Source organism: Capricornis sumatraensis, chromosome 10, assembly GCF_032405125.1.
Source record: "Capricornis sumatraensis isolate serow.1 chromosome 10, serow.2, whole genome shotgun sequence".
Taxonomy (NCBI): domain Eukaryota; kingdom Metazoa; phylum Chordata; class Mammalia; order Artiodactyla; family Bovidae; genus Capricornis; species Capricornis sumatraensis.
This window is the reverse complement of record NC_091078.1, coordinates 10,674,304-10,702,024: the sequence shown is the minus strand read 5'-3', so window position 1 is coordinate 10,702,024 and position 27,721 is coordinate 10,674,304.

Sequence of the window (27,721 nt, the reverse complement as noted above, 5' to 3'; positions counted from 1 at the left end):
TGGGCTTCTTCAGATAGAGTGATCAGGAAAGACTTCTCTGAAGAGGCCTACCTTTGAGTAGATATCTCAGGGAGATAAGGGAGTGAATCCCATAAACATTTGGGAGAAAAGCAGTCTAGACAGCAGGAACAGAGTGTGCAAAGACCCTCTGGCATGCTCTAAGAAAGGCAGGGAGGCCAGTGTAACTGGATGGAGTAGGATCAGGAGGAAGATAGGAGAGGAAGTGAGCAAGGTGGTCAGGGACCAGGTCACAGAGGGCCTTATGGAGCCCAGGAAGGGCTTCTGAGCTCACACGCCGTAATTTGGAAGTCACTGGAGGATTTTAATTAAAGGACTGAAGCTATCTGGCATATCTTCTGAAAAGAGCCCTCTGCCTAGTGAGCCGAGTATAGACTCTAGGAGCCAAGGGTGGAAACGAGGAGAGCAACTGAGCAGCTTTTACAGTGACCCACGTGAGGATGGTGGGGACTTTGGCCAGAGTAGTCAGTGGCCTTAGCGAGGTGGATGTTAGTAAGTGGGTGTTAGTGGATGTATTTGAGTGCCTAGAAGCCCACGGGGAATGCCTGCCTCTCTCTGCAAAGTGGGCTGAGAGGTTGGGACTGCAAAGCTGGCCCAGATCTCCAAATTCTGTGGGTATGTGCACTTTTTCTTTTGTGCTTGTCTCCTCCCATGTAACTATAAACTGTTTGTCATAAAGCGCCCATTGAGCAGCTGGGAAAATAGAGGCATAGGGAGGTGTTTCTCACACCCTAGTCTACACTTGTCACTTACCCTCTGGTTCCCATCTTGGTTTCCTGCATTCACCTTCTACTTTCATGCCCTCTACTCTGCACTGTCACTTTCTAACACACCATCACCCTCAAGCCTTGGCACTTCTGCCTATGTCAGTCCTTACCCGATTCTACCTGGTGAACTCCTCTGCGTCCCTAAGAGCCCAGCTCCGGAGCTGCCACCTCTGACCTCCCTCCCCTGACACTTTCCGATCCTAGGATTTCTTCTTCCACTGAAAATTCTCCTGTTCCTCTCTCTTCTGCCCTGTATTGCCTGTGATCCACCAGAATGGGTACTGGGTCTGTGCCTCCCCCTTTAAGCCCCCTCTTTCCACTCCGTGTCCTCACAGCCTGCCCCAAGACTGGCACAGAGGAGAGAACACAAACACTGCAGTGTATTCCTGAGCAATAGCTGGTCACTATGGAAACAAGGAAGTGTTGCAACTTCCCTGACTTTGGAGGTTGGGGTCACAGCAGGCAGCTCTGTCCGGGCCCCAAGGGGCAACCCATGATGACCATCCTGGGATTCTTATTGATTCAAAGTCATCTTCAGCAGATCCTTTCCCATCCCTGGGTCTCAGTTTACCTGTCAGTGGCACGGGGGCACTGGGACTGCTTGGCTCGCTAAGGTCATTTCCACCCTAATATCCCTTATCCTGCACCTCCGATTCTGCCTTGTAACCACAGGCAGACCCTTCGCCCTCTTTAGGCCTCCATTTCTTTATTCTGTTCCTCTCTCTCCTCCAAGAGGATAACCTGCCTGAGTCAGGCCACTCCAGAATCCCAGGGTGTACATGGCCAGGAGGCCCTTGATAAGTAAACTGGGATTCGTGTGACTTACAGAGGCAGAGGAGGGACGTCCTGCCTCCCAGATGGCAACAGGGGCAGCGAGGGGTGGGTTTCACTCTGGTCTGAACCTGTGCAGGCCCCTGGGTCTCCTTCCCTGGCCTTGAAGGTGGCCTCAGCTGGTGTGTGTCAGGTGGGCCTTGTCTCTGCTGGCTGCCACTCAGCATACTGATGCTAAGCAGGGCTGGTCCTGGGCGGCCCCAGAGACTGCCTGCAGCAGGGTGAGTGGGTGGACAGTGCCTTCTCGCTATGACTCTCTTCTCTCCACTTCATTACTTAGAAGCCAAGAGTTAGCCAAACACAAAACTGCAGCCTGGCTGCTGGCACCCTTCATGGCCTTGCAGCATCTGAGTGGGGTGGTTCCAGGGCTTGGTGACAATAAGGCAGGGCCCAGACCAGTGAGACCAAGGATCTGAGATGCCCAGTAAGGGCCTGACCCAGAGCCAGGTCCCCACCTGCCATTGGTCTCAGTGGGCAGAGGGCTTGGGCTTCCCAGGTGGCTTAGTGGTGAGAGAACCTGCCTGCCGTTGCAGGAGATGTGGGTCCAGTCTCTGGGTTGGGAAGAGCCCCTGGAGGAGGAAATGGCAACACACTCCAGTATTCTTGCAGGGAAATCCCATGGACAGAGGAGCCTGGTGGTTACAGTCTAGAAGGTCTCAAAGAGTCAGTCATGAATGAGCAACTGAGCTTGCCTGCAGGCAGAGGACTCAGCCTGCACCAGTCTACCTCAGCTCCCGCCTGGCACTTAGCAGGGGGTTGGTCTTTCCCATCAGGCCCATAAGGAGGAACCTGGGATGAGAGGGCCTCTGGGCTCTCCAGGTCTGCTGGCTCATCTGTGAAATGGGTGGAGAGCACCCGCCTCCCAGGGCCGCCAGGAGGGGAGGCCGAGGAAGGTAGTTTGTACCCAATAAAAGCTCTTACTGGATTGCCAACAGACTTCAGCCGGAGGGATGCCCCTGTAAACATCTTTTTCAGGAAATGAAAGCCGGAAATTTTTTAAGGTTGAGAATCTGGTGCTGTGTGGAAATACCTCCCCCTCTGTGTCTACGTGGTTTCCAGTGGTTGGGAACTCATGTAGCCAACCAGACATGCATTCCCTGCCCAGCACTGCTCTGATGTTGGGCTGACTAGCACCCTCAGGGCAGCAAGGGGCCCGGGAAGTGGCTGTGGTCAGGGTCAGGAGACCCAGGGTCCTGACTCTGCCCTAGGTTTCCCCATGTGTGCATTGAGGCCTTTCCTACCTGGGACTCTTAAAGAAGCCTGTTGGAGTATTTGTACCTCCTGGGTAGGCAAGGCTGTCTGTACAAGCCCCCCTACCCGCCACCAAAACTGACGGTGATCATCTCACCTCTACTCACAGAGTTCTCCCGTTTGTAGGACAGGAATCTGTCCACAGGGCTTTGGACATTGTTGTGAAGAGTGGCATAAGGTCTCTCAGCTTCTCCTTCCAGCACATCTCAGTTTTATCATTGCCTCCTCCCAGGGGTCTCTCAGGTTCCCTCCTTTACTCCCCTAGCCCTCTGCATTCTCCCTGACTGGACTGCCACCTTCGTGAGGGTACCAGCTGGGTCTCATTCCTGTATCCCCAGACAGCCTGGAGCAGCCAAGGTGTTCAGTAAAGCTCTGATAGAAGGATAAAAAAATAGAAACCATCAGTTATCCAGATAGTTCCAGTTTTCTCAGCATATGGGTTTCACTCAGCTATATTCAATTGCTGGTGTTTTGCTCAGGATATAGGATCCTTTTAAAAAAAAAAATCTAATTTTTAATAAGCTCCAGAATAAGGCCAGAATTGGGCTTTCCTGGTGGCTCAGACAGTAAAGAAACTGCCTGCCATGCAGGAAACCTGGGTTTGATCCTTGGGCTGGGTTTTGGCTAATCCTTGTCTTTCAAAACTGGTGCTTTCTGACTTGTATGCTGCTGCTGCTGCTGCTGCTGCTAAGTTGCTTTAGTTGTGTCCGACTCTGTACAACCCCATAGACGGCAGCCCACCAGGCTCCCCCGTCCCTGGGATTCTCCAGGCAAGAACACTGGAGTGGGTTGCCATTTCCTTCTCCAATGCATGAAAGGAAAAGTGAAAGTGAAGATGCTCAGTCATGTTCGACTCTTCACGACCCCATGGACTGTAGCCCACCAGGCTCCTCCGTCCGTGGGATTTTCCAGGCGAGAGTACTAGAGTGGGGTGCCATCACCTTCTGCCTCTGACTTGTATCGTTGCATGTATTTACATTGTTTGAGCAGCTACTCTTTTTTGAGTTACATAGAGTAAATAATCCTATCTCTCATTTCTCATGCCAAAAAAGCAAGGAGGGTTAGTAAACATTCTGCTTTGGTTGTTCTTTGTTATGTTTCTGCCTTCATGGACTAGATTTTATCTGTCTGTTCCTCCCTTCTGAGCTCCAGGTCTCCGACACACCATCTTTCCAGCGCTTGCTCCGTGCACTGTGTCTGTTGGGACCGTCGTGTTTGATCATACATGTTGTGCACTACACAGCTTAGGCGCGCTCACAGTGTCGTCCCCACAGATCACACATTTATTAAGTTCTGGTGGATAGTGGGGAAGTGTTTTGCAGAAGGGGAGCCTTGTTCTAGTTCTTGTAAAGCCACTGTCCTGACTAGGGACTGTCATTGGCCCATCGCCCCAGCTGAAACTCGGGAGTCATCCTTAGCTCCTCCCTAGGCCTGCTACCTACGACACTGGGTTTCCATGTCCCTGCTTCGCTGCCCAGAACTTGGCCTGTAGGAGTATGTAGGGAACTGACACCTCAGACTCCACCTTCCAAATGTTTCCAAAGCCACCTCTCCTTTCCACTCTTATGAAGCAGCCTTTCCCTCCAGTGTCTGCCTCCAGCTTCCCTTCTGCCCTCCCTCTACTTGGCCACTGGCATGACCTTAATATAAGGCTCCTCTGATGCTGTCACCTCCGCTACTCTACTTAAAACTCCTCTGGAGCTCTCTAGCACCTACAGCCGGGCACTCAGGGCCCTTCTTCGGCCCCAGCTGAACTTCCACTTGTGTGTGCTGTACATATTCTGTCCTCTGCTCTGTCTGCTTGGTGAACTCCTAGGCATCCTGCAAAGCTCTGCCCAAGGTGGAGCTTGCCCTCATGCACCAGCTAGATCCAGGAGGTGGGTCCCCTGCCTTTTCCCCAGTTTCCCTAGCACTGTTGCAGCCTTCATCTGGCAGGATCCCAGCTACCTTCAAGGTGCCCTGTCCACGTACAGGCTCAGACTTCCTGATACCCAGCACCAAGCTTGGCATCTAGCAGACACTCCAAAATTCTTGTTAAAGAGGCAAATAAATAAATGATGGCTATACTTTACAAGGAGTTGGTAGGTTTTGTGGTTTGGAGATAAATATAAATTGTTGTTGCTGTTTTCATCTCTCAATCATGTCCAACTCTTTCGCGACCGCATGGACTGTAACCCACCAGGCTTCTCTGTCCATGGAATTCTCCAGGCAAGAATACTGGAATGGGTTGCCATTTCCTTCTCCAAGGTATCTTCCCGACCCAGGGATTGAACCCGTGTCTCCTGCATTGGCAAGAAGATTCTTTGAGCCACCAGGGAAGTCTAAATATAAATGCATAAATATACAAATATATATACATACATATATTTGCATTTTAGGTGGGTACCTTAGAAGAGACTTGCATGCTTTGCATGAGAAAGAATTGAGTAACTTCAGTCCCAGAGTCCCAGCTGCCCCGTGTACATGGTCTGACCCCTCAGTCACTTCTTCTGGGCCCCCCACTCAGCAACCCACTCCAGTACTCTTGTCTGGAAAATCCCGTGGATGGAGGAGCCTGATAGGCTATAGTCCATGGGGTTGCAAAGAGTCAGACACAACTGAGTGACTTCACTTCTTCCTTCTTCACTCCCCCAACACTCCACTTAGAGCCAGAGGGGTAGCCGGCCTGAGTGGTTTTGCCCAGGGTTGCCGCCCTCCTCGGCTTGGCTTCCTGGGAGAATTGGCTCAGCAGCTGCCTGGCCAGGCCTCAGGGCCTCTCGGACAAGACTCCCTGGGCAGGGCCAGGGGCTGGAGCCTCATCCATGCAGCCTACGCACCAGGCCAGTCTGCGGCCGAATGAGCTCCAGCTTGCCACGGAGCTGGGGGCGGGCAGGAGGGAGGGACATCCTCTGTCGGGTAAACACGGGTGTCCGGGCCTGCCGAGGCACATCCCAGTGCTCTATTGGTTAGAGGCACTGAGCTGGGAGTTGCCAGGTGTCAGCCAGAGAGTGACAGGGAGGGAGACTTTCCTGGGACTCGGCCCCTGCCGCAGAGTGGAGGCTGTAGGAGGTTTGGGATCCCCAGACCCGTCTGACTACTGTCTGTCCCTTCCCTGAGGATCTTCTCACTACCTCAACTCGGGCAGCTCCTGGGGTCCCTGGGAGGCTGGGTGGGCCACGGGCAGGTGATTTCGCTAAGCCAAGACTGAGAGCAAAATTTCTTTTTAGCTATCCCCATTGCAAATATTGAGTTGGCCAAAAAAATTATTCAGGAGAAGATATTACAGAAAAACCCGAACAAACTTTTTGGCATACCCAGTACGTTTTAATCCGTACTCAGTTGAGGCAAAGCTCATATCCCTGGAAACACCCACTGCACACCAGGCATGGTTATTTGGGACCTCACAGTTGTTACAACAACCCTCCGGAGTGGGTAGTGTTATCCCCATTTTAACCAGGCAGAAGCTGGAGTTCAAAAGGGTGAAGTTGCTTCAGGCCCCACAGCTATTAATACCAAGGCAATGCTGGTCTCTTTCTCCCTACATGTGAAAGTGTTACTCTCAGTAGTGTCCAACTCTTTGTGACCCCATGGACTTTAGCCCACAAGGCTCTTCTGTCCATGGAATGATCCAGACAAGAATACTGGAGTGGATTGCCATTTCCTTCTCCAGGGGATCTTCCTGACCCAGGGATCGAACCCAGGTCTCCTGCATTGCAGGCGGATTCTTTACCAGCTGAGCCACAAGGGAAGCCCAAGGATACTGGAGTGGGTAGCTTATCCCTTCTCCAGTGGATCTTCCTGACCCAGGAATCGAACCGGAGTCTCCTGCATTACAGGCAGATTCTTTGCCATCTGAATCTATTAATACCAAGGGGATGCTGGTCTCTTTCTCCCTACAGATGGCCACTTCTAGAATTTTCTTGTCAAATCCTTCCCTGCTGGGGTGAGTAACCCTGCTGAATATCCCGATGGGCATGGTTACCAGCCTCTAACTGGGGAGCCTGGGAAGGTTCCTAGGTGGGCACCTCTCTAGGGGAAGTGGACAGATGGCCAGAGAGCCTGAAGCCACTGGTAGAGTTCACTGCCACCAAGGAGAGAGTCTCTGTGGCCCATGGGTGGAGCACTGGCCTGCTGGATCCTTCCCCACACAGCTGGGTGCCTGTGACCCTGCTGCAGTGGAGGAAAATGGACCCTGTGGTACCCCTGTAAGCACAGACTGAGGGCCATAGCATTGTCAGGGAAACCCAGATGCCGCCTGTGAGCCCAGCACTGCAGGCGGGAGCGTCCACTCACTTTCACTCTTTAACTTGTCGAAAGTGTTTCTTGATTTCTTCTTGGCTGGTCTCAGCCCAGTGCTGTTGGAGTCCCGCTTCATGCCAGGGGAAGCAGTGAACTCTTCTCCCTGAGCCCTGAAAACCCAGAGGACTGCAGTGTTGGATCAGACGGGGGTTAGATAGAAATCGGCAGTGCTGGGCCCCATGGGCACTTGAGGTGCCTGCTGCATGCTCCTGAAGGTGGAACCTGCCTCAGGGCGTGTCAGTTGGGTGTGTCTGCACCTGTCAGTGGGGACAACCCCCTGCCTTTGGAGACCTGCCGGGAGCTTCACCTGTATGGACTGTCCTTGGCACAGGGCACCCTCCAGCCCTTCCCAGCACAGGGGCCAGAGCAGCCACCTTCTTCATCCCTCTCCCAAGTGCTCGTGTCTGTGTGTGCGCACACAGGACTTCCTGGTTTTCGAAAGGGAAGGGGGACAGGTGGCAGAGAGACAGGATGAGCCCGAGTGTAATTTTATTTCTGTGGTTCGCCTTTCAAGCTGTCACGGTAAATCTATTTTATTTGTCACTTTGTAAATCATTATGCAGGATTAAGCCTTTTACCAGCTTTTAGGGCTTCTGCAGCCATCAACATCCCCCGCCTTCCCCATCCTGCCTTCTGAACACCCCTGGCTGCTCTGGGCACTGGTCCCACCGCTGTTTCTTCAGGCGTGGTTGGTTCGAACGACAGTGGAAGCCTGGGAGACAGCTGGCCCATCGCTGACTTAAGCAGTCCCATTTCACTGACCGGAAAACAAGCTCAGGGGAAAGAGCAGGGACTCCCAGGCCCAGTGTCCAGGGTGCTCAAGTGTTTCTGCTGCCCCTGAAGCAGTGGAGAGGGAAGCTGCTTGGGGTTACCTGGGACACTGCAAATGGAGGATTTTCCTCATCATCCCACCCTGGCCGTGAGACCCACAGAGAGCACAAGCGCGGAAGAGGTTTTCGAAGGAAGCAGGGTCTGCTTGGAGCCAAAGAAGAAGCTTCTACCCCCTTCTGGGGTGCAGGGACTCAAGCTTGGGTGACAAGGAGCTGGACACGGGGGTATGGTCTGAGGCCCCCACACTGGCATGTAGCACTCCATTTAGTTCTCTAGAAACCCATGCGCTTCTCCAGAGAAGGCTTTGGGTGGAAGGACAATGCAGCCGTTCGTTGAGAGGCTCAGAGCTGCACAGTGGCCAGGGCCCCCTAGGCCAGGAGCCAGCAGCGTGCAGTGGTGCACTTCCCACCGCCGGCCCATCTGGAGAGGCCTGCTCAGAAAAACAGAACCCAAAAAGGCCCCACCCACAAGGCTGACGTGCCTTTCGGGTGCTGAGGTTTCGGGGGCACTGGCTCTGAGGGGTGAGGGATGTGCGTGCCCCAGGAGCCCTGCCAGGTCAGGCTCGGCCCTCTCTCTCCCTGCCGTTTCCATCAGGGTGGACTGGCCTCCGCACCACCACCCCCCAGACCCGGGCCATGGCGCTTCCTTCTTAGCACTTGCGTCCGGCTCTTCTCCCTGCCTTTGTGCTGGGAGAGGCCCCGGCCTTGTGGGGCAGCATTCACCCACACTTCTTCCCTCACGCCCCCACCCAGACCTCCTTTGTCTTCCTTGTAATCTGACAGGTGAATCACTCACCTGCAGTTTCGTTCCAGCAGGAGGCCCACTGGAGCATCTCCTTAGAGTAGGGCCCTGTGCTTGGCATAGTGAGGGCTCCTGATGAGGAACAAGAACCTAAACCGGGCAGTGGGCCCATAGCTTTCTGCTTCCGTGTCACAGCGCCCCCCACCCCACCCATGCTAGGTGCCAGCTGCTTGATTATGTTCCCATTTCTAGACATGAACTCCTTCTAGAAAGCCAGAACCCCATTTCCTGTATCCCCTAGCACAGTGGTCGAGGAGATGGCTTGGGCAGACGGGCACAGGTGAAGGCAATATTTCTTGAGTGGAAGGATGGCCGAACAAAACTCCTGAGACCCTGACTTCAGTGAGTTTCATGGTCTAATTATAAACTAAGGCTTGGCTATTTGACAGAATAGGAATGATACCTACTCAAAGTACCAGAGAAATCCAAGAAGTTCCAAAGAGACCTAGGAACAAATGAGCAATGAGAATGGGCTAAAGCAGTCAGGGAGGGGCTCCTGGGGGAGGGGGCATTTAAAGGCATTTAAAGGTGTTGAAAATGCAGAGAGTTTAGCTAGAACAAGGCGAGGAGGTCAGGGGAGAAAGGGCACTTCCGGGAGGCAGAAAGGTGTGAAGAGAGGGAGACAGGTGTGCATGCCCCAGGGGTCCGGAGTTCCGGGGAAGCCCAGCCAGTGTCTGTGTCTTCAGGGGAGTTACTGAGGCCAGGTCTCCAGGGATGGCTGGAACCTCAGCGAGAAGGCAGTGTTGGGAGGAGACCTTTACTGTAGAGGCAAGGGAGGTCAGGGAACGGTAGTATTTGAGGAGAGTAATCAGGAGGCAGAGAACTGCTTGGGTTGGAGGGAGAGACTGGAATCTGTTTGTTAACACAGGTGGAGTCCCTCAGCTGCACCTCAGGGCCATTGCCCCTGTGCTGGGTGGGAGGGCTGGTGGGGACGGGGCCCAGGGGACTGGCTCCTCCTTCAGCTGGGCCCTCCTCGCTGAGCGGGAGAGAAGGAGGTGAAAGCAGCCGGTGTTTCTGAAGGTCTGAGTCTAGGCTTGGCCCAGCTCTCCCTTCATGGGGTGACATGGCCCCAAGCCTCTGCCCTCAACCAGCAGAGTGGGGAGATTTAACAACCCCAGCCTGTCTGCCCAGCTGCTATGAGGAGTAAATGAGGTGCAGGGAGGGGAAGGTCTTTGGGAGCTGACATCGTCCATCAGGTTTCATCCCATTCGGGAAAATCGGTGGCTGCAGTGGCACGGCCATTTCACGGCTGCTGGTTTCATTACCAACAAGCTGTGTGACCTTGGGCCGGACACGGCCCTTCTCCAGGCCTCAGCTTTCTCCTCCATAAGAGGGTCCGTCCTGGTAACCCCAGTCTCACCAGGTGCTAAACGTTGCGTTGAATGCATGCCACATGCATGGGTGCTGGTGTTCCCTGCTGGGACACTGAGGCTTGGGGGGTCCCTCTGTGGGCAGGGCCCCACGTTGCCTGCCAAACCCAGTTGTCACAACAGCATCATGCCGCCTCCTTATAACCTCCGCCAAGAGCTTCCAGTTCACATCTTGATCTCTGATATAGGTCCATATTGCGGAGAAGGCAGTGGCACCCCACTCCAGTACTCTTGCCTGGAAAATCCCATGGGCAGAGGAGCCTGGTAGGCTGCAATCCATGGGGTCGCTAAGAGTCGGACACGACGGAGCGACTTCACTTTCACTTTTCACTTTCATGCATTGGAGAAGGAGATGGCAGCCCACTCCAGTGTTCTTGCCTGGAGAATCCCAGGGACGGGGGAGTCTGGTGTGCTGCTGTCTCTGGGGTCGCACAGAGGAGTCGGGCACGACTGAAGCGACTCAGCAGCAGCAGCAGCAGCAGCAGGTCCGCAGCGAGTTCACTTGCACTTCCTGTCCGGCCCCTGGAGGCCCCTTGTTAGTCTAGCAGGTAACGGGTTCTTATCAGTTCCCTGTTATCCCTCGGCAAGCCTTGCGCAAGGTGTGTGCCTTTAAGTGATGCTCATGACTCTTTGGATATCCTGACACAAGCTGGTCACATAGTTCGCTTTTCTATGAAACACGGAGAGGTTATTTTTTAAGAACAGATTGTGTTTTTCTGATAAAAAAACCCTTGAGAGAGAAGAGATAGGGTACTGGAAAGAGCACCCCCAAAGCTGTTTGACTATGATGCAGGCAGTCGAAGGGCTGAGCGGCCACCCAACAGGAAAAAGGCTCCTGGGGCTCACTTTACAGTGGGGGAAACTGAGGATGAGAGGGCAAAAGGGGCCATCCTGAAGTCACCTAGTAAGTGTAACTAGGTGGCACTCGCAAGCTTCAGATAATAGTAATGGTTGTATTCGTCTTCACCACCACCACCGCCTCGTTCAGAAGATTTACCAGTGTTCAGCACTGTGCCAAGCAGCTTATATACATTATCTCATTTAATTCTCCAAAGAACCCTATAAGGGAGAGACTATTTTTTATCCCCACTTAACATACACATGCGGAGAAGGCAATGGCACCCCACTCCAGTACTCTTGCCTGGAAAATCCCATGGATGGAGGAGCCTGGTGGGCTGCAGTCCATGGGGTCGCTAAGAGTCGGACACGACTGAGCGACTTCACTTTCACTTTTCACTTTCATGCATTGGAGAAGGAAATGGCAACCCACTCCCGTGTTCTTGCCTGGAGAATCCCAGGGCAGGCGGAGCCTGGTGGGCTGCCGTCCATGGGGTCACGCAGAGTCGGGCACGACTGAAGCGACTTATCAGCAGCAGCAACATACACGTGGGCTTCCCTGGTAGCTCAGTGGTAAAGCATCTGCCTGCCAATGCAGGAGATGTGGGTTCAATCCCTTGGTCAGGAAGATTCCCCTGGAGAAGAAAAGGGCAACCCACTCCAGTATTCTTGCCTGGGGAATCCTGTGGACAGAGGAGCCTGCTGGGCTACAGTCCGTGGGGTCACAAAAGAGTCAGACACGAGTGAACAGCAACACCACACAGGCGAGCACACAGAGAGATGGTCAGAGGGATTGAGGCCGCAGAGCTGGGAACGTGTCAGGGGCAGAGTTTAAACACAAGTCTCAGAGCCTGTAACTTTCTCTCCCACTGCTCTTATTGACCCCCCCCCCCCCCCCCCCCCGCCCCACGTCCACCCTGAACGCCTCTGCACAGCCTGTCCCCGGGCCAGTCCCCTTGAAGCTGAGAGAAGACATCTTCCTCTTTCTAGGAGCTGTGGGACTTTCTGTATTGAGCAGATAAAAGAGCCCGTTTGGGATGATTTTTATCAGCTTGAGCAAGCCGGTTTGACTTACAGGAAGAAGCCAATTTGCATTTTGGGAAAGAGCTGAGTGTAAAGGCCGCGGTGAGCGCCGGGTGGATTTATAAATAAACAGTCAACCAAGAGCATGGTGTGTCCCCAGTCGCACAATGCTGGGCTCATGTTGACACCACAGACCATTCCGCACGTCACAGCTGCCCTTTGGACAGAAAGGGCCTAATTGAGTAAGAGCTCACTGCTGGAAACGCCACAGAGTCCGTCCCCCGACCTGGCTTCCCCAAGCACAGGCCAGCCGGAGGAGGCGGGCTGCAGCCGGGCCTGTTTACCGAGGCTGCTGGCATCACATGCCAGGTGTAGAGCCCGCCGGCGGTGACACCGGGTGGCCCAGAAGGCTGCGAGGGTGCGGCCGGGTGGCCTAGAGGGAGGCGCGAGGGCCAGTTTCCAGGCATTTGGTGGAGTGGCACAGGGTTACCAGACAGCCTCCCACCTGGGTCCAGACCCTTGCTCTGCCCAGCGATCCTTTCTCTTTCTGGAGACTTAATTCTTTGGCCGTGAAATTGGTAGTACTCTCCTCCCAGGTTATTTTGAGAATTAAGTGAGGCAAGGTTCACAGTGGATTTATCTCTTGTCTCTGCCCTACCTGGGATAACTGCATGATCTGGGGCACATCCAAGGCCTTTGGATGGGGCTTGGAGGCTGCTCGGGGGGTGGACCTTTGGTCCAGAGAGGCTGCTCCCTCCACACGGGGCCCAGGAGCTTGACTCTGTGATATACCAGGATTCATACCCATGTCCTTCCACCGGTGGAACCTCAGGTCCAGTCTGAGCGCCTCAGTTTTCCTGGATATGAGGTGGGGAGACTGGGACTTATTAGGATGGAACATAATGTCTGGTTAGTGCTTAGTGTAGAGCTGGGCACATGGGAAATGCTCATAAATAAATTATACTGAAATATTTATCTCAGTAGACAATCTATTTTCAAAACAGAACACTACCTGTCAAGTCAAACATTGTGATTTAATCTCAGAAAACACTAAACAACGCCAATAACCATAATACCAGTAGTTGGAAGGCCACCCCTTCAAGGACCATCCGTTGGCCCTGTCAGTGTCTAGAGCCTTCACGGTAGCCCTCATTCATGGCTGAACATAAACCAGTTCTCATCTGGCCTTCCAGCCTTTGGACGTCCAGTTTGCCTGTCTGCTCAGATAAGGATCTCTGTGTCCTTCTTAGCTGACTGCTCTGAGGGCCGCCCTGCTGCTTGCCCTGTCTTCGTATTTCACCTGTCTGTTGCCTCAGGGCTGGACTGCACCTAAACAAGGCTGGACTGCCATGTAAACAAGGGCCCTTGGGACCTGTTCTCCAAGAGACACTGCCCAGGAACCCTGCACCCCATGAAGTACCTACTTCTTCTACAGGGTACAGGGGGTCTCTCTCCCTCAGAGTCCAGTCCTCATTGTTCTAAGCCTTTGGGGGATCCACATCTCATGGCCACCTGGGGTTCTTGCACCTCATTCCTCGTAGTCACTTGGAACCGCTGTCATCTCCTGAGGTCCCAGGGAGGTGACTGGGCAGAACTTGATTCTGTCAGTTACATGCTCTGATTCGAACCTGGCTCCCGGCCGAACCTCCAGCCCTCAGCTTCCTACTGGCCCTGGGGTGGTGACCAGAATAGATAAGATCCCTGTCTGTGGGGAGCCAGAGGGGAAACAGGTCAAGAGGCCGACAGATGTCCCCTTTACACATGATGATAGGTGCTAAGAAGGAAACAAGTCAAGTGCTGGATGAAGACACCGAGGGCGTGGGGTAAGAGGCCTCCAGATGGGAGGGCCTTTCTGGGGAGGGCCCTGCAATGGTGGGGGTGGGGTGGAGGGAACCTGAGGGTAGAGGAGCAGCTTGTGCTAAGCAGACCCTGACTCCAGAAATGGCATGTTCTAGAACGGAGAGGAGCCTCATGTGGCTGGAGGAATCTCTCGGGTGGCCTGAGACGAGGCAGGGACCACCTCCCACCTTCCATCCTATCTTGGGTCTCCCTCCTGCCCCCAGAAAGCCAGCAGAGCAGCCAGGCCAGATGTGGACATGATCCCATATCTGTGTGTGGGTTCCATTCAGGGCAGCTCTCTACTCCAGCCAAGGGGCAGGTGGCCAGTAACATCAATGACTTATTTCTGCCTCCTGCCTGTTGCCTCCATCTTTGAATGGGAGACCTGACTTCAGTTCCTGATCTTGTCCCCCAGCTCTCCTCTCCATGAGGAAGCCACGCTTGGCCCTCTCTGTCACCTGTCATTTGAGTGACCCCCTGTTCTCACAGAGGAAGAAGGCAGAGGGGTGGGAGGTCCATCACCAAGCGTCCCAAGATAAGCTGAGTTTTCCCACCTGAGGTCAACCTTGGCCCACAAACCTTTCTTTATTTCCTTTGGTCTTTGCTCCAGAACTCTGGTAGCAAGCTGCCTGGAATGAAATGTGAAGAACTCGAGATAATAATAAAATCAATTGGACTGTTTCCCCAGTAATTCTAGAGGCTGATGCATCATTAATGCTGGTAATACAGTGCCTGTCAGATCACAAACTTCTCAATAAATGTGCAGCTGGCAAGCTCTGATAGAAATTGGAGGGAAGCAGAGAATGAGATTTGGGGCCTTTGATATATGGGGTGTCAGCCGTGTGGTGAAGTTTTTATCAATTTCTGTCACTTTGGGCCTTTGTGCTCACTACATATGTGGTCTTCATGGCACCTCTGTGTGAGCTGCCTGGATGCTAACTGGCCCCCGACCAGGGTGAGGAGGAACAGCTGCTGGAGGGGCCTTGACATCCAGGCCTGGAAATTACTGAGAGCTGCTCAGGTGACAAGCACAGGCTGGATGGACAAAGCCAGAGCCCTTTGGGCCTGACCCCATGGGTCACTCAGCCACTCCACAAGCATTTATTGCGTCCTGTTGGGTCCATGACACCACTGGGCCCTGCCCTGGGGGGCTGCAGGAGCTGCTATGGAAGTCTACAGCTTGGGGAACGGGAAACAGTCAAGTGGTCATTTCTTCCTGAGATTGAGGGGCAGAAGGCAAGTGGAGGGAAGGCTTAGGTCAGTGGCAGAGTCTGCTAGTAGACAAGTGAGGAGGGGGCATGCTCAGGACCCTGGGGGTGATGAGGGAGTGAGGAGTTTGAAGAGGCTGAGCCCCAGCAGCAAGGGAGGGAAGGTTGGAACCTTCCTGGGGACAGCATCGCGTGGCGATTAGTGCGTGTTCTCCAGAGTCAGCCTTCTGGGGTTGTATCTTAGCTCCCCTTTACCACGGGGAGACTGCAGAGAAGAGACTCCATCAGGGGGTTACAGTGGGCGATATGGTAGCAGAACCACCCAGCTGGAGGGATCTTGGGAGCATAATGAGTTAACCCCAGTACGGAGCCTCGAACAGGGCCTGGTTCCTTGTTTGCACCTGACCAGCACTGGCATTACTTCTGCTCGGTTATCAGTTAGCCCTTGGGTGACTGAGAGCCTGACAGCTGAGATTCAGAGGCAGAGCAGGGCATCCCAGCTCACAGAGCTGACGGGAGCAGAGCTGCTGCTGAAGCTGGGAGGTGGTAGCATGAGGACAGGGCCTGGGAGGTCACTAGGTAACCACCTGGGGGTTAGCTCGCAGGTGGGCTGTGGGTGGGCTCAGGTCTCGCTTGCTAGTGGCCTCAGGGGCCTGGGGAGATTCTGAGGGGCCTCTGGGACCTGAGGGTGGAGCTTTGGAGTCTGGCTGGGGAAGGGCTGCCGCTTCTGTCAGACGAGCCCCTTTGTTTGCACATCCCAGCAGCGGGTTGGGATCCAGATGCTTCTGGGTGCCCCCTGCCAGGGGTCAGGCCCTGAGAGCCAACGGCCTCCCTGACACCCACCCCAGAGCCACGGCCTCGGAAACCAGAGCGAGAGGACCCCTGAGCAGTGGGAAGGCTTCGGGGGGCGTTCTGATGCTGCCACAGGCCTGTTAGGGACCCACACTGGAGGCCTGGGAGTTGGGTGTGTCTGTGCTCCCTAGAGGCTAGTGCTCTCCGAGGCCCCCTGGGCTCAGGACCCCTCACTCCACTGAACCGGGTCCCCCCAGTCTGCCTTTGCCATGCTCCCCCCTCGCGGCTTCACGGGCACCACAGGACTTACTCACAGGTTCTGCATTGTTTGCTTTGAGAGGAAGGCAAGGTGGTGAGGTCTCCTGGGGCCTCAGGAAAGAGGAAGCAGTCTTGTTAGATGGAAGCGTGCAGATGGCCCAGGGGCCTGTACCACACTACAGGCGAGGAGAGGTGGCAGCTGGGCCCAGGCCTGCCCCAGACCCCCTGCCCCTGCCGGAGCCTCCATGACCCCTGTGGGCCCTCCTGTTGCTGAGCCTGGGGTACTGGCGCTTGTCTGGTTGGGGAGGAAGGCTGGCTCTGTATTTAGCAGGTGACTTGCCTAGAAAAATCCTTCTCCATAACTCTCCCCGGCCCCCTGCCTGTGGCTTGGCTTTAGAGGAAGTGTCCCCTTGTGGGAGTGGGAGTGGGAGCTGGGGGTGGGGTGGTTGAGGAAGGCTGAGGGGAAGCTGTAAGGTGCAGTAGCTATAAGTGTTTTAGAAGGAGCAGGTGGCCCTCTTTTCACTATCTGGAGGGCCTAGTCCCAGAAGAGCACGGGTGCTGGCTGGTGCCCCCGGTCGAGTCCCACCACTACTGCTTACACGGCCTTTACAGCCTCTCTGAGCCCCACTCAGCTCCTCTGAGCATCAGTTTCGTTATCACCAAAATGGGGTCCTCCTGCCCACCTGATTGGAGGTGTGGTGGGCATGCATGTGATGCTCAGAACCTCTTCGTTCCTGAGTGCCAACCTTGTCCCAGACTCTGGGTGACCTGTCCTGGCCTGACCCCAGGAGCTCAGAGCCTCACTAGAGAACAAGACAGGCCTGTGTTCCTATAGGAGGAAGGCCCCGTGGCCACCATGAGGGGCCTGCCATGGGGAGTGGCTCAGGTCAGGCTGCAGGGGAAGGGCATTCAGTAAGGCTTCCCATAGGAGGTGATCTTTGAGCTGCACCCTAAAGAATGAGCCAGGGAATGTTCAGCAGAAAAGGAGCAGCGGAGACATGGGGCCTTGGTGGGTGGGAAGCAAGGCTAGGTTGCTCACCGGGGATCTGATCACACCCTGGAGGGCTTTAAATGCCCTCCATGCCTTAGAGTTTACCCTTGGAGCAGGGTCAGTGAGAAAAGATTTGGGGTGAAGAGTGATGGAGCCAGACCTGACTGATCAAATGATCACCATGGGGGCTGGCTGGAGGGTGTCCTCACAGGGGCCCTAAGGAGGTCTGGCTGCCTAGGGAAGGGGGTGCCTGGTGCTGGCTGGGCCTGGCTACAGCAGTGCTGTATGAAGGCTGGATGGTGGTTGGTGGTGGTATTCAAGGGGAGTGAATTCCAAGCCCCAAGGGATGGGGGAGGGGTGCCCTTGGTCCTTGGGGCTTCTGCACACAGAACCCTCAGGCACTTGCTTAACTGTGCAGGTGCCGGGCCTCACCGCAGCATTTGGAAACCAGGTTGAGAACTGCAGGTCTGATGAGAAGCACAGAGGCAGGGTGTCTGAGGGGGTCCCAATAGGACAGGAGCCTCTGAAGGGAGAGAGTGGAGCTGATTGCAGACTCTTGAAAGGATACACGGAGGAGCTGCATGGGGTGGAGCGGGCTGGGCAGAGGCGAGAAGAAGAGTTAATTCAGCAAACAGGTACAGAGTGCCCTTCCTATGCCAGCCCTGTAGGTGACAGGGGTGGGCAGCCCTCCTGACTTTCCAACCAAGGCAGGCACACAGCACTGGCTATGTACTGAGCTCACACTACTGGAGAAGCCAACTGACTCAGTCGTCCGGGATGAGTGGGAAATTCCCAGGTCAGGAAGTGAGGGAAAAGCATCTAAGGCATAGGGAACAGAACTTGCAAAGACTCAGAGTACCAGAGCAATGCTGTCAGAGGAACACAGCCCTTAAGTTCAGGCTAGTGGGCCTGGACTAAGTTTCCATCTAGGGACAGCAAGTCAGCCAACTCCCTAAGTCAGAGAGAAAGGCCTGAGTCTGTGAGATCTTGGGAGGCCTGAGGTCCTTATCCTGGTGGGTGTTTGAGGGTGAGGGGGAGTCATCAGTGGTTGCTGGGCTCTCCCTGCCTGAGAAGGGTGACAGAACAATGTGCCAGCCCTCTGACAGCCTGTGTGTTTCTTTCTGGCATGACCACATTCATGGGAGCTGGGGAGTCAGAGAAGGGCCTGTTTGTCTAGAGGGAGAGGCTGCCTTTAGGCAGGTGACTGGCACCTGCCCCTCCAGTGCCAAAGTCCATCTGAGTGCACCAGGGCAGGGAGGGAGCGTGGCCAGGTGATAGCCTTCTTGGCAGGCGTGCCCTGTCATCCTGCATGAAAACAAACCAGGGGGCCCCAGGGGCCAGCACTGTCCCCATACTGCCCCCTCCTCCCAAAGACACACACACACACACTCTGAAGATGCACCGTCAGCCCTCCCCACTCTGAGGACATGAGGTGAGGAACCAGGAAGGTGTCAATTACTGACTGCCAGTTGCCACAACATACAGAGGTCACTGAGGACCAGAGAGGGGAGGTGACCCCCTCCAGGTCACACAGCAAGTTAGATCACCAGTCTAACTTGACACCAGTCTCCCCATGACACCATGGCCCCAAAGCTTTGGGGGGAACTAATTGGACCCCCACATGGCTCAGGATCTGGCCACCTTCTTTTTAGCTCCTGCATTAGCTGTGTCTCCAAGCCCCGGGAAGAGGGATTGTCTGCCAACAGTAAGCACTCTCCTGATGGAATCAGCTTGTGTGGCTTCTTTATTCCCCACAACCTAAAACAACCCAGGGAAATAAACCCAGAAAAGCTCCGATCCTTGTGTGTGCTGGGCCAGCGTTCCCCAGCCCGAGTGTAAGACGTACAATGGGAAGCGTGGACCTAGTAGAGTCCTGAACCCCTCCTGACAGGGAGGCAGAAATCCCAGTTCTGGAAGCGTGTAAACAGGGTTATTTTTAGCCTTGGGAGGGCTGTGGGTGCAGCAGCGTGACCTGCATTTGGCTCAGCCCCCTCCTCCTGCCCCACCCAGCAGAAGGGGCCTTCTTTGCCCCTCTGCCCTCCCTCCCACCAGCCTCAGGGCTGGGCCAGTGAATTCTAGGGTCCACCAAGAGACTGAGCTGAATGGGGGAGTCTCAGGGAGGCTGCCCACAGCCAGGAGCTGAGGCCAAGACCAGCACACAAGGGGGCAGGATGTGGTTTGCAGAGAGGCGACATTTCACGTTACAAGAGAGATACTGGAGCCACACAATTTCATGCTTTTTTCCATGGGTTCTTAGTCCCTAATCCTTGTCCCTTCCCCAGTCTGGGCGTCGGGAGGCTTGGTCCCAAAAGAATGTGCTGCCACTTTGACCGTGGTGTGCTCTGATGGGTGTGACAGCTCTCAATGTCTCATCCACGCCCTCATCCTTGAAGTGGGATCGTTCCCTACCTGGAGTTGAGCGTGAGCTTAACAAGGTCGTGGCTGGTCATTCATTCATTCAGCAAACACTCAGCCTTGATTTTGTGCCAGACATTCTTCTGGCCACTGGATATAAAACAAGGAGCCAAGCTGATATGGTACTGACCCTCCTGGAGCTAACATCATCAGGGTCGGGGCCAGAGGCAGATGATAAACAAGCACTTGCATAAACAATAATCTGCTTGCAATGTGCAATATAGGAGTGATACAGAGTGATGTGTTAAGGAGTGATTGAGGTGAGGGAGGTGGGCTTCCCAGGTGGCGCTAGTGGTCAAGAGCCTGCCTGCCAGTGCAGGACATGGCTTCAATCCCTGGGTCAGGAAGATCCCCTGGGGGAGGGCATGGCAACCCAATCCAATATTCTTGCCTGGAGAATCCCATGGACAGAGACTGGCAGGCCATGGGGTCACAAAGAGGCAGACATGACTGAAGTGATTTAGCCTGCACGCACACATGGGGTGAGGGAAGGGGGCACATATTTAAACAAAAGCAATTAGAAAGGAACCCCTGAGAAACAAATAAAACAGAGCCAGTCACAGTGGAGAGAGAAGGTGGTTAGAGGGGAAAACAGGTGCAAAGGCCCTGGGGCAGGGGAAAGTGGCTGGAGGGCAAGCAGTGTACTTGGTGAAATGGGCAGGGGCCAGATGAACAGGGTGTGTGGTCCATGGGAAAGCCTTGGAGAGGACTAAAAGCAGGAAAAGGCTTGCTTTACAGCTATAGGGAAAAGCAGGAAGGAAGTGAGAATGGGAAGTTAGCGAGGGGCTGGTGCCCTCGCCCAGGCAAAGGAGCTGGTGAGCGGTGGGCGGATTCGAGCACAGGAAAGGTCAACCGTGGAGGGGGCAGATGGTTCTGAGAGGGAGCCTCAGAACCAAGGATGGCTCCTTGACTTGGGATTTGATGGCTGGACTGTGGGGAGGCGAGGGCAGTTGGTCAGAAGGGGCTGGTGCCCGGAGAGTGGAGGGAGAGGAGGACCTGGGGGAGGGGAGAGCTCTGCAGACAGTGCACTGGGGACACCTATTCAAGCTCGAGTGTGGAGAGGGTCACTTGGGCAAGGGGGCGCCCCAGGCCCCAGGCTGGCACAGCTCTCCTCCCCAGGAGCTCTCTGCCAGCCTCCAGCCAGGCTGTGTGGGCGGGTGCTCCCTTGGGGCCTGGCCTGGGGTTTCATCTCAGTGCCTCATGGACAAAGCCCTTCCAGCTGACTGGTTTGGGTGGGGGTGGGCAGCTCCTGCACTCAGTGCAGAGAGGCCTGAAGGCTCAGCCCCAAAGCCTCGGCTGGACGGACCAGAAGGCACCCTTCTGGGGCACGTTGGCATACCTTTGCCTTTGGCTGAGCCCTGGGTGTCACTACCACGCCTTGTGCCCAGCTGGACTGACTTATTGTGAAGTAGCAGTGGCCCCCTATGTATCTGGATCAGGATGTCCCGGACAGTGGAAGTAGCAACATGCTTAGGATTTCTCACAGCAAACTCAGTTCCCCTTCCTTTTGTCATGTCAACTGTGTGACCCCAAACACGCCCCCTTCCCTCCCCTCTCTGAGCCTCGGAATTCCCATCTGAGACACCAGGATGGAGCAGGAGGTCCTCAGGCTCCTATAGCAACAATGCCTCTAGCTTTGATTGCAGAGGTTTGGTATTGAGGGTTGTAGTGTGAGCAAAGGTCTGGCAGCTGCACTGTGGAAACACTTTACAGGGACCTGGGGAGTAGACGAGTGTGGCATAGAGGTCACCGGAACCCAGAACCCCCAAGTGCCTGTGGAGGGTCGAAGGGCCCAGCTTACCATACCAGTGGCTGTGCCTGCAGGAAGCTCTCTTGACTTTTTAAAGCCTTGGTTTTGCCATCTGCCAAATGGGAGTGATAAACATCACTGACCTCAGAGGGATGAATAACTGCTGCGGTACCATGAGGAGGCCTCGGCTCAGCCCTTGCTCATGGAAGAGCTTCAGTTTCTGGTGGCTGCCCTCTCCCTGGCCCTCTCCGGTTTGCAGCCAGCATCCACATTTCGGGGGCGGGCACTTTTGCTGTTGGGGCTTCCTGTGAGAGCCACAATCGTGGGCCTGGGAGTCCGGCCAGACCTAACTGTGGAGGCAGGGAAGCTCGCTGTGGCCTTGGGGACCAAGCCGCTGGCCGTGGCTTTCTCAGCGCCAGGAGAGGCACGCTGGGGCTTTAACCCGAGGTGGGGAGAAGTTCTGAAATGACTCCAGTTTTGTGTTTATTTCTCAAAGAAGAGATGGGTTTTGATTTCCTATCAGCATTGATGTGGTTGCTGTTGTGTTGTGTGTGTGTGTGTGTGTGGTAACTGCTCCGGGTTTTAGAGCTGTGGTAGAAAGTGAGGAAAATAGCAGATGCTGTATCCATTTGCCACCAAACTGTCTTGAAATGCTATAAATATTTTCTAAAAAGACTAGCTTCCCGAGCCCGATGTGTTAGTTATCTCCTCCCCGAAAAACTGATTCCCCGAAAATTAAGACAAATCACCTCTTAAATCACTGTTGTTAACCTCAGGTGTAAAGACCATTACCGAGCCAGCCGTGGGCCAGGCCGACTCCGCGCCGCCTAAGCGACTCCACGTGCGCTGAGGCCGCGGTGGCGGCAGAAGGGGAAGACCCTCGTGCTCAGTCGGGAGGCCTGGCTCGGCCACTCACTGCCGGGTGACCTCAGGCTGGTGGGCTCACCTCTCGGAGCCTCTTGTGTCCTTATCTGTGTCACAGAGACATATCACCCACCACCTCTAAGAGCTGGTGCCGCTGCTCCTCAGACATACCCACTGGTGACCGTCAGGATTCAGCTGTGGCATCCATCACAGCTTGAGAAAACCCCTCAGCCCCCGGCCCCGTCCAGGCCCCTGGCCGTGTGGAGGGCAGCCTCCGAGTCTCAGGCCCCTTGCTGCTCTCTCTCTCTCCCACAGAGAGAGCTGGTGAGGCTTGCAGCCTCTAGCAGGCAGGCAGCAGAGTAATGCCAGTGTTTCCTCTCTCTGCGTTTGTTTTTCTGTTTAACTTCTGTTTGTGGTGAGTGAGGCTAATTTCATACTTACAGTAATCTTACAAAGTTTTTTTTTTTTTTTTTTAAGAAATGTATTTTTGCAAAAACTGTGAGTGGATTTCAAGACAAATATTAAGCGGATGGCAGGCTAGACGGCAGAAGGAAATGACAGAAGCCAGAGAGACATTAGGAAGTGTGGTGGGGCAGGGGGGTGGGTCTGCACCCAGAGTGCCCCTTTTCTTTCCTGTTCACCTGTGTGAACTTTTTATCTCCGTCACCTTTATGTCTCCTCGTAGAGGAGTGGCAGGGTGCTGGGAGAACTTTGGATGAGATCTCTTGGCGACGGCACAGTGTTTGGAGGTGACCACTAACTCCACAACGCAGTCCTCCTCTCCTGGGATCCAGGCCTCACCTCCACCAGGTGTGGACAAGCCCCAGCAGGTATCGTGGCCCCTCCCCTCACAGAGATGTCAGTTACTCTAGGTCTTGTGTGACTGTTCATCTGATAGTTCATCTGCTTTAAACTATCTCTGTGAGTGGAAGGCAAAATGGCCAGAAAATACGTGGCATGGGCTCAGACTAGGTATCTGAATTACAGGCTGTGTGACTGCAGGCGAGTCACTTGCTAACTCTGGGCCTCGATTTCCTCACCTGTAAAGTGGTGGTAATTGGGGCTGCCTCATCTACTGGCCAGCTCTGAAGGCAATGGTAGAGCGAGAGTTCTGAGGCTCATGACAGGACACGACCGTGATGTGTGCCTGGATGCCTCCCACACCTCCCCCCCAATCATGGCCAGCCCAGGGCTGCACACAGGCTAGGTGCCCAGGAAGTGCCTTGACCAGACCCAGAGATCCATGTGCTGCCAAGGTTTCGGATCCCTTGTCCATTGTTCTTGGGGTTCCTAACAGAACATGCATACAGGTTTCTGGTTTGGAATCCTGGCTACTGTGTATTCAGCAGAGAGACAGGCTGGAGGGCTGTTTGGAAAAGTCACTCTGGGGTCACATTTGAGCTCTGAAGGGGAGTGTGGGGCTTCGTTGGAAAGGCCGCCCTGGGTGTGAGAAGGAGTCTTTGCTGCGCCTGCTTTTCTGTCACTCAGGAGCTCCGACTCCAATCCTGCAACTAGATTCTACCCGCATCGCACCACCAGCACCAGTCATGGACATCAGCCAGGAGCGGGGCCACAGGCTCCTGCTGGAACCAAGCAGCTACTTCTTAGATGACCCGTGCCCGTTCTGCAGGGGGCATCTCCCCACCAAGTCCCAGGTCCTGGAGTGTCTTTCCCTGACCCTGCTCATGAGGCCTGTGTGCCTCCCGCACTCTCATCCCATCACGGCCAGCATAGGGCTGCACACAGCGTAGGTGCCCAGGAAGTGCCTTGACCAGACCCAGAGATCCGTGTGGTGCCAAGGTTTCAGGTCCCTTTGTTCTTGGGTTTCCTAACAGAACATGCATACAGGTTTCTGGTTTGGAATCCTGGCTGCTGTGTATTCAAACATCACGGTCGTGTCCTGTCATGAGCCTCAGAACTCTCACTCTACCATTGCCTTCATAACTGGCCAGTAGATGAGGCAGTCCCATTTACCACCACTTTACAGGTGAGGAAATTGAGGCCCAGAGTTAGCAAGTGACTTGCTTGCAGCCACATAGCCTGTGATTCAGAGACCTAGCCTGAACCCATGACACGTATTTTCTGGCCATTTTGCCTTCCACTCACAGAGATCATTCAAAAATCTTTATGTATCCTGCTGTTTAAATTTTATCCATTCATTCATTCATTTGGAATCTTTGCAGCCTGGTAGATAAGACCTCTGAAGCCAAATGGTCTGCTTTGCATTTCAACTGCTTCCTGGCCATATGCCCTTTGGCAGATTCCTCTCTTTGGCTTCCACTGTGGCTCAGATGGTAAAGAATCTGCCTGCAATGTGGGAGACCCGGGTTTGATCCCTGGGTCAGGAAGATACCCTGGAGAAGGAAATGGCAACTCACTTCAGTATTCTTGCCTGGAGAATTCCATGGACAGAGTAGCCTGGCAGGCTCCAATTCACGGGTCACAGAGTCAGACACAAAGTGACTAACACTCATTTTGTTTGTGCCTCAGTTTTGTCCTCTAGGAAATGGGCTTAAATGTCACATGGGGCTGTTGTGACGATTAATGGGTTAGCAGTGCCTGGCTCAGGGTGAGTTTCTCGAGGGTGAGCTGACCATGGTCACCCCTTTGGGCAGTGCACGAGCTCCCCTGCTGCGCTGGGCACTGAGGAATCGTCGAGTCCTCTTGGCTCTGGTGCAGGCTGAGCTTAAGGTTGAAGAGAGATGGAAAGACCAAGTGGTCTGTCCTAGCGGTAGGCAGAGAGTCCTGCCCAGAGCCTTGGCACAAGGTAATTGTCTACTGTTCATCAGCTGGTGAGCCAGCTCCCCACCGTCTGTCTGTCTGCCTGCCTGTATGTCTCTCCTCTTCGTATCCGCCTGTGCAGTGCAGTATAAACAGCCCCTCCCCGACATATAGCCACCAAGGCTCTGCTTGCAGGCCTAGGGGGGACACCCTAGCCCACCTAGAAACCCATGTATTCTGCTGCTGGGGCATGGAGCCCAGGTTTAATCATCCGCACTCCACCACTAGATACAGATGGTTGTATTATTAATAGTCATAATTAATCAGCATCCACGGAGGCTCTTTTCCCTGGGCTTCAGATCCTCAGGGCAGGCAGCCCCAGGAGGTCTCTCCCCAGTCAGTCCTCACTTTACAGATTGGAAAGTGGAGCGCGTGAGGCCAGGAAGAAGGAGATAACTCTGGGGAATACAGCTGGGAGCGCCCCTGGGCTCACAGCCAAGGTCTGGTGCAGCACCCCAGTGTTCCTGCCCAGAAGTGGACTTTCCACAGCCCCCAGCCCCAGCCCTCCGAGGTCCTAAAGCATTAGACACTGGGAGAAGCCTTTAGTGCTCGGAGTGGGAGGGCAGCACTCAACCCAAGAGGTGAACTCAGGAGTCTGGGGCCAGGAGCAGAGGAAGAAAGGTAGAATGGGAGGAAAGGCCAGGGGGAGGCAGGGATCGAGTGGGAGAGGAGGTCTGACTGCGAGAGGAATGAGCCCCTGCCCTTAGGACAAGATGGGCAGACACAGGGCAGGAGGGGGTGGCGGCACAGGGTGGAGGGGGTGCCACATACCATGTCCCCTCCAGCCCCCACCCCAGCGGTGGGCCTGGGCCTGATGCCAGCTGCTTCTCTGTTCTAAGCACCATGTCCTAGAGGTAGTGATTTAGCGCTGGCGGCAGGCTGCTTCCTGATTTATGGGCCTGCTCTGGACAGGCCCAATCCCATGAGCGCAGCGGCCGCCATGGCTTCCTGCGTGGTTCCGCAGATGGCCACCTGCCCACCTGTTCCCCGCCCCCGCTCTCGTGGGCCCCAGAGCTGCAGGGGCCCTGCCTGTGCATCAGAGCTGTCCACGCCCCTGCTCGGGCCCCCCAGATGCTCCGAGCGCAGCTGTGTGCTGTCCTGGGTATGAGTGTATACACTGATGAACACGTGTGCCCGGGTGCCTGCAGACACTAGCAAGGGAAGTGTACATGCACCTGTGTGGCTTGTCTCAGGGTGTGATAGGGCATGCCTATGGACTTGCAGCTACCACCTTATCCTGTTTTCCTCGGATGGATGCCATCCACCCTTAACACCTGTAGACGGTGACCCGTGTGGCTGGCGGAGATGTCTCAGCCTGATCACTAGACTCATCAGTAAGACTCCACCATGGTAAACAAGTCCAGAGTGCCTCCGCCCAGGAGTCCTGCGGGGAAATGGAGGTGGGATCTTCCTCAGAGCAGCTCGTCCTTCTGCCATCCCCGCAGTGTGAGGCTGGGACAGAGGGACACAGCCCGCATCCCCAGGCCCCCACGTCCTGCTCCTCCGTCACCTCTCTCCACCGTGCTCACAAGCCTACACTTACTCAGGCCCAAGCCCTGGGGACAGCCCTATGTCATGGGTCAGGCAGATCAGGGCACAAGCCCAGGCTCCGACCCCAGCATGTGGGACACGCTCCCTCTGCCTCTCTTATTCTCAGCATTTTCCCATCTGCAAAATGGCTTTAACAACAGCCACCTAGTGGAGTTGTTGTGAGGATTAAAGGGGTGTAAAAGCTGATAAAGTCAAGGCCTTGCCCCGTGAAGCCTCAGTTTCCCCATCTGAGGTGGCTCAGATGGAAAAGAATCTGCCTGCAGTGCCGGAAGCCTGGGCTCAGTCCCTGGGTCTGGAAGATCCCCTGGAGAAGGGAATGGCTACTCACTCCCAAGGACAGAGGAGCCTGGCAGGCTATAGTCCATGGGGTCACACAGAGTTGGACATGACTGAGTGACTATCACACACACACACATAATGGCAATAATAACCCTCACTGGCCGTCTCATAGGGCTACTTTTAGGATCAGATGAGAAAAGGACTTTATGAAGAGAGTGGAGTGGTGACCACAGGGCACCATGGCGTCTTCCATCTCTGAGCGCAAGACAAGGGGCCCAGGGTCCTTGGGGTTAGGTGCTATGTGGGGATCCAGGTCAGATGCTCCATCTGAATCCCCAGCTGCCACACTCCAGCCTTGGGATGTGGGCACATCACCCCATCTTCATCCACATCTCTAGGAGCCGTGATTGCTCCTCTTTCAAGCAGTCATATTAGTATTAATAGTAGGTGCCTTGTGGTGGGATGGAAGGACTCATGAGAAACGTGCGTCGAGCTCAGCACAGAGCTTAACACAAAGTAAATGCTCGAGTCAGCAGTATTCGTCCCTATTTTTGCCAGCTTTATTGCCACGCAGGTGGACACTACGTTCAGAAACACAGGGGAATGATGTATTGGCATCATATTACAATAGAATCTGTGTTTCGAGACTTTGTCTCCATCAGTCCCTACCCAAGAAGAGTTCGGGCGCCCCTTTAGGGCAGTTTGGAGGGGCTATGATGAAACTGCACCCTAGCCTGCAGCATGGTGCCCTAAGGTGGAAGGTGGTCAGTGCTGACCTCTGCTGCCTCCTGGGAATCAGGGTGCCAGGCCCCCCACAACTCCCTGGCTCTCCAGTGGGAGTCCAGCAGACATGTCTAGACCTGCCTGAACTGCACCCTCGCTGGCCAGAAGCCCTGAAAAGAGGCCTGCAGCAGGACTTGATGTTGCTGAGCTGGTTGAGGACTGAAGACCCCACTGCCAGCCAGGGGCTCACCCTGCTGGCTGCA